Source organism: Eurypyga helias, unplaced genomic scaffold (genome assembly GCF_000690775.1).
Source record: "Eurypyga helias isolate BGI_N326 unplaced genomic scaffold, ASM69077v1 scaffold25462, whole genome shotgun sequence".
NCBI lineage: Eukaryota > Metazoa > Chordata > Aves > Eurypygiformes > Eurypygidae > Eurypyga > Eurypyga helias.
The window spans coordinates 1-6,138 of NW_010235643.1; positions in this window are offsets into that span (position 1 = coordinate 1).

The following is a 6,138-nucleotide window of genomic DNA, read 5'->3' on the forward strand; positions in this document are numbered from 1 at the left end:
CCAGCCGCGCGGGCTCTGAGGGCCCCTTGCCCTGGCACTGCGAGCCCCAGGCACCCTCCAGCACCCCGCCCGGGGCTCCACACGCCTCTCCTAAGCTTCACGTTAGCTAACGCACCCCCCTTCGCCTAAGCGAGACGTCCAGGCCCGGCGGGGCAGGAATCTGTGCCTCAGCTCCCGGGGAAGGAGCTGGTGAGGAGGATGAGGCCGCAGCGAAAGTCCATGCTGAAATTAGTGCCATCCTCTGAGCACAGCGGTTGAAAGATGCTTTTCTTACCCCAGAAGAGGAGTCCGTACTGTCACGAATTGCTAGGAAAGTTGTAGGGCAATTTTATAAATACCAACAAGTTGCTGGAATTAGGCCATATTTTCCTGGTAGTTTTAAGGGACCTTGGGCTTGCCAAGCTCGTAGTGGAGCGGGACAGCACTGCCGGAGCGGCGAATGTGGTGCCAGGCATTTAGTAGGGCAGGAACGGTGAATGTGCTGCCCAGGCGTTTAGTAGGGAGCTTCCAGGGAAGTTAACAAGGTTGGATCCTGCCCGCCAGCAGTTAGGTGCCGCCGCATTTTCTCTCCACAAGTTTCACCCTCCACCCCCAGAAGGTGGAAGCAGCCATGGCATCCATAGCGAGATGCGTCAATATGTGTGAGAAAGCACAGAGGCTCGTGTGTCTTCTCTGCAGTTTCCCGTGTTGCTGAATCTTCTGGGTTTAACATATTTTCTCATCTCCAGCGGCGTTGTTGCAGGCCTGTAGCTGGTTGACAAGCAAGCTGAGCAAGAATTCTGTGAGCTCATGCTGCATCCTCCTCATGTTTTCTCAGCATAAAGACAAGTGAAATGGAGCTAGGTTAAAATATTAGTAGTTCACAAATAAGAAGAATTTCAAGGAAGCTGCATTTTTTGCTCCTTTAACTCACGTATCAATCCCCGGAGCACAATAAGGCCAGGAATTCAGAAAGATTAAATGTAAAGAAACCTCAACACAAACCTGTGCTAGTAGGACTAAAGAGTTGACTGTTGCAGGTGGTTGAGATGGGTATTAAAAATATTGCCCCAAATTCTTGATGTCACTGCAGGGGAGAGTAAAAGCTGTTCAACAGCCTAGGCCTTACCCCAACCTGCTCAGCAGGTGACAAAACCGTCAGGGAAACGTAGCTTATGTTAACACGTGTCAACTGTGCCCTTAAACCCTACTCTGAATAATGCTTATGTCCTGCTGAGCTGCGTGGTGGAGAGGAGAAGGGTCTGCCAGGCTGCTGCTCTGGGAGGAGGGAGTTTGACTGAGAGTGGGGTGAAGTTCCCTTCCGAGAATTATGACACCAGGCTGAGTCCATTGATTCCTTACAGCGGGGGAACTGTAGCTTACCGGGCCGGGCAGCCAGAGGGGACGAGCTGTGTTGAGTCATGAGGATGTAGCTCTGTTTGTTCAGCCTTGGCTGAAGGAGAAAAAAATTAATTGCAAAGCAAAAAAGTCACCATTAGCTATGGGGTGACAGGGTGTAGCCCACAACCCTGACCTCTGGGGTCTTCAAATTCTCAAACTGCGTGAGAAATTTGGATCGTAGAAACAGAATAGCCTGAGTTGGAAGGAACGCACGAGGATCCTCAAGTCCAATTTCTGTTGGACTACCAAAAAGCTTTGTTAAAATAAAAAAAACCCTATCCATTGCCTTCCCTTCATCCCCTAGGCGGGTTGGTGTTAAAAGGAAATTAAGCCAATGCGACATGAAGAATCTGCTAAGAACATTTCTGGGGAAATGAGATTCTGTCGTGTGATTTTTTTTTTTTTTAAATCATTTACATTTTTTCTAAGCTGTCAGCCCATCAATTCTCATGCTGCAGTTTTCTGGGAGAATGGCGTCGCTTTTGTGTATAGCCAGGAATCCTGCTTTAGGCTCAAAACTTTGTTCAGGCCCAAAACAAAAGGGAGAGGAGCACGGGCTATATGTAAAATTGCTTCTTATGCTCCCTTAAACACTCACTCAGGGCTGGGATAAAGGAGTGCTCATGATCCCTCTGCCTTTTGGTTGTAGCCGTACCGCGACAACGGGTTGCTTGCCTTTTGTAGTCAGAATGCTGCTGCTTAGGAAACAGAAGTTGTTCCTGCAAACACCTATTCCTGGACTTCTCCAGCCAGAAGTGTCCCACACCATGTCCCCAGCATGTGCTGGGGGGTCTGACCGACTGATCTCCGCTTTCTCACATTGGAGGCGCTTTTGGGTGGATTTGCAGAGGATTCAAGCCCCCAGCTTCAGTCCTAATTGTGGATGCGCCTGAAAATCAGCCTCCAAGCTTGGCCAAATTAGACACCCAGAGGCAGAAAAGTTGCCTGAGCGAGGCCTTTCCCAGAGACGTCTTTCCCATGAGCCCAATGGCAAGAACTGGAGCTGAGGAGCTCCCGACCGCCTTCCTGACGCCCCGGGTGAGCTCACCCACCTCGTTCCCCGCTCTTCAATCTCCATGTTTCCATCACCCTCACGCTGCCCAAGCCCTCAGGAGCCACCTCTCTCCTCGCTCAGCCCTAAGGAAGACAGTAGAGGAGTTTGAGAGCCAGCATGAACTTTGGAGGCTGCCTGGAGTGCACGTTGGTCTCTGTGTGAAACCAGGCCCCAGCTGTCACCGTAGGAGTGGTCCTTGGAGAACAATCCCGTACGTCTGTGCCTGACAGCCCAGCGAGGAACACGGCAGTGATCGCGAGGAGGTTGTTGCTTTGCTGTGGTTCAGCGCAGGCTGTTTAGCTGTTCGAATCATTTCTACGTGTCCTAGTGAATGCCTTGGAAACGTGATTTCATACAAGCCTGCGATTAAGGTGAGAGGTCCAACTCTGAGGCTGCTCAAACCAGAGATTCCCAACCTACAACCCCCTAAAAATGACTTGGCATCAAGATCTGAGTCATTTCTTAACACGAGGGCTGATGGGAGCCTGTGGCACTCCGAAGTGGCAGCGTCTGCTTGGGATCATTCTGGCTGGTGGGTGCTCTTGGTGTCACAACCTGGGCAGGTGCACCAGCCCTGATGCCGTCTAAGAGGAGGCAGGTAAAAACCGACACCACAAAGCAGAATCCACATGCACTCCTTTAATTAAAAGGAAAACGTCAGTAAATGGGGAAAAGGAACGTTCTTCCAAAGCTGGAGCACATGGGTAATGTAACCGTGACACAGACACCCTCCCACGGGCTGCAGCTCCTACAAGAAAAGCAAGTAGCTGCAACAGCCGTCGGTGCTGCTGAGCACAAGCACGTCCGTACGAGAGAGAGAGATGTTTTAAGTGCTGACACAGATTTGGCTGACAAACGTGGTGCTGGCACACTGTCTCCTCTGAAATAGCAAACGTGCTGCCGCAAAACGCGCTCTGCGGTGCTGTGTCTGTCCCTGTGCACTGCGAGAGCGGCTCCCAGGGAGTTCGCCCCATGAAGTGGTGCCGTTCCTGTGCAAGGGCTGGAGGAGATGTCAAATCCTGGAGGGAAGAGTCGAGTCCCCTGCCTCATTTCAGACAGCTGGCTCATGTGATGGTTGTCCTCCTCCTCCCCAGCCCTGGAAAAACAAAACCCAAGCAGGATGTGCAGACTGCAGTGAATTTTTTCAGGGAGTGCTGTCCAAAGAACAAGGCTTTTTTTGAGTTTATTCCAGTTATTCCTGCAATTCCAGGTGACCTGGCAGCATCCATGGGACAAGGTGTTTGGCAATGTTGGCACAGACCTATCCAGAGCAAGGGACTGGGCAATAGATGCCTAAATTGTCTGTGGTATTTCCCCCAGATGTCTCAAATAATGAGATTATTCCTTGCAGTTCCAGGAGCAGAATCAATGTTGTTCTGGCCTGCAGCTCCCTGCCTGCCCTGACAGAAGGCTGCTTTCCTGCTCCACACAGCTCCCCACAGCCGAGGTGTAGCTTATCCTGGAAGGTGGAACTGTGCTGCAGGGATGGGGCTGGGTTTCAGCAAGGCAAGGACGACACCCACGTAGGTGAGTGAATTGAATTTGTGGCTCTGGCCAGTGTGGAGCACTGGGCTGGTTTTATTTCCGGGAGTTATTCAGGGGAAAAACATGGAATATGGCTGGGCCACTTTCCGCCTCTCGGGTGCTCTTGTCCAGTCGTATGTGCCAGCTGGGACCCACATCCCACATCTCTCGCTTCCTGCAGCCAGTGGTGGGATGCAGTGCTTTGGGAGAAGCACAGTGCTTCCCTCCTGGGGCTTATCCAGCCCCCAAAGCAGGTGGAAGAAGCGAGCAGTGATGCAGCAAAATGTCCCCTGGTTATCCCCTTCCCGCAATCCCATCTGTGTTAAAACCACATCTAAAAGTGCTACATTCTGCCTAAGCCAACCCAAAAAGCTCTGCTCCAGTGAGGGAAGAGGCTGTAACCTGTTGGGACTTGCTTAGGAACCCTGGGAAACGCTGACAGGGGGACCCTGCTCGACCTGGGGAGCGTAAATCCCCGGCGCTGGCAGTGCCCGTGCAGTTGCTGCCTGCTCCAGCACAAGGGGCTGGCAGCACCACGGGGCAGTGCTGAGGGGGTCCTTGCCTCTGCTGCCTTTTGGGGCATCTTTGCTGCTCCAACCCATCCCTTCCCAGGACCGTAAGGGCCACTAAAATGATTAAGGGATTGGAGCAGCTGCCATATAGGAAGAGGCTGAGAGACCTGGGACTGTTTAGCTTGGAAAAATGAAGGCTGGGAGGGTATCTTATCCGTGTCTATTAATACCTGGTGGGGGCTAAAGAAGAGGCAGATGCTCCTCCGTGGTGCCCGGTGAAAGACCAAGCACCAAACTGAAACTGAAGTACAAGGATTTGAGTTAAAACTTCGGAAAAGCTTTTTCTGTGAGGATGGTCAAGGACTGGCACAGGTTGGCCAGAAAAGTTTTGGCATCTCCATCCTTGGAGATACTCAAAACCCAACGAGATGGGGTCCTGTGCTCTAGCTGACCCTGCTATGACCAAATATCCCTTCCCACCTCAACTATTCTGTGATCCAGTCTGGTTCAGTGATGAGACCCGCACCAAGGGGTGCCAAATCTTTATGGGAATGGGTTTGGAAAACCCATTTAGCCGGGTAAGCTCCATCCCTGGACCCCTGTGTGGGGTCTAGTGCTCTGGTGTATTCCTACCACAGGTACAGAAGGCAGTGGAAACAGCAACGCTGTCTCTGTTTCCGGGGCAGCCCTGGTTTCGGTGACTCCCTGGGCTGGGCACCTCCATTCTGTAGTCTCAACGTGGCCACAAGCAGCCAAAATTTGGCAAAGGTAGAAACTCCTTCCACTGCTGAAAAGGAGAAACCTGCTCTCCTGGTGAAACCCAAGGCTGCACGGAAGCAGTGCCGCACACGGCCGGGCTGATCCTCTCTGCTAAAGAAACACCCGCACAGCGATACCATCAGTCATTAAAGGTTTGGTTTTATTTCTGGTTTAAATCAAAATTAGTTGTTCTCTGTAATTACATTATATATAGATTTATAGAGACATTATAGAAAAGAATTTTTTGCTTTTGTTTTTCTGCAAAAATCTGTAAATAAAAAATAAAATAAAACAAACAAACAACAACAACAAAAAAAAAAAGGTGGCAGCTTCTGTCCGTCCGTCTGTCCGTCCCTCTGTCGCTCCTCCTGCCCCTGCCCTCCAACAGAGCGGGAAGGGCTCTGGGCTGGGGCCACATCGCACTACGCTCCCTACAGCCACAGCTGGGGAGGGACAGGAGCACGTGGAGCTGGAAAGAAGAAACGCCAGCAGAATATATTAATATCTCATATTTCGTTTTATTTAAGTCCTGGGGTGGCAAAGGGCAGCAGTCCCCACAGCCCAGGCTACTCCTGGAAAGAAACGGCGTGGTTTTCCAAAGTGCAGGTCCTGCCAGGAACAGGGCACGGGCCCTGGCACGAGGGGAAGGCAGAGAAATCCGGGATGCCTCCCTGCCATTCCGGGCCCAGCAGCTCTAGCCAACGAGGGGGGCAGGATGGGTGGGCTCCCTGTGTATTTTAGATAGCAGTCAGAGGGTGGGATGTGCAGCAAGCCTCTCCCCGTGCCCAGGGGTGCGTACGGGGCACCCTGCGGGGCCGGTGGCCAGGCTCAGGGGAAGTGGTGCTCCGTAAGGCAGTGTGCGGCCGCGGCGAGCTGCCGGCGGGGGTAATACTGTGGTGTGTTGCCGGG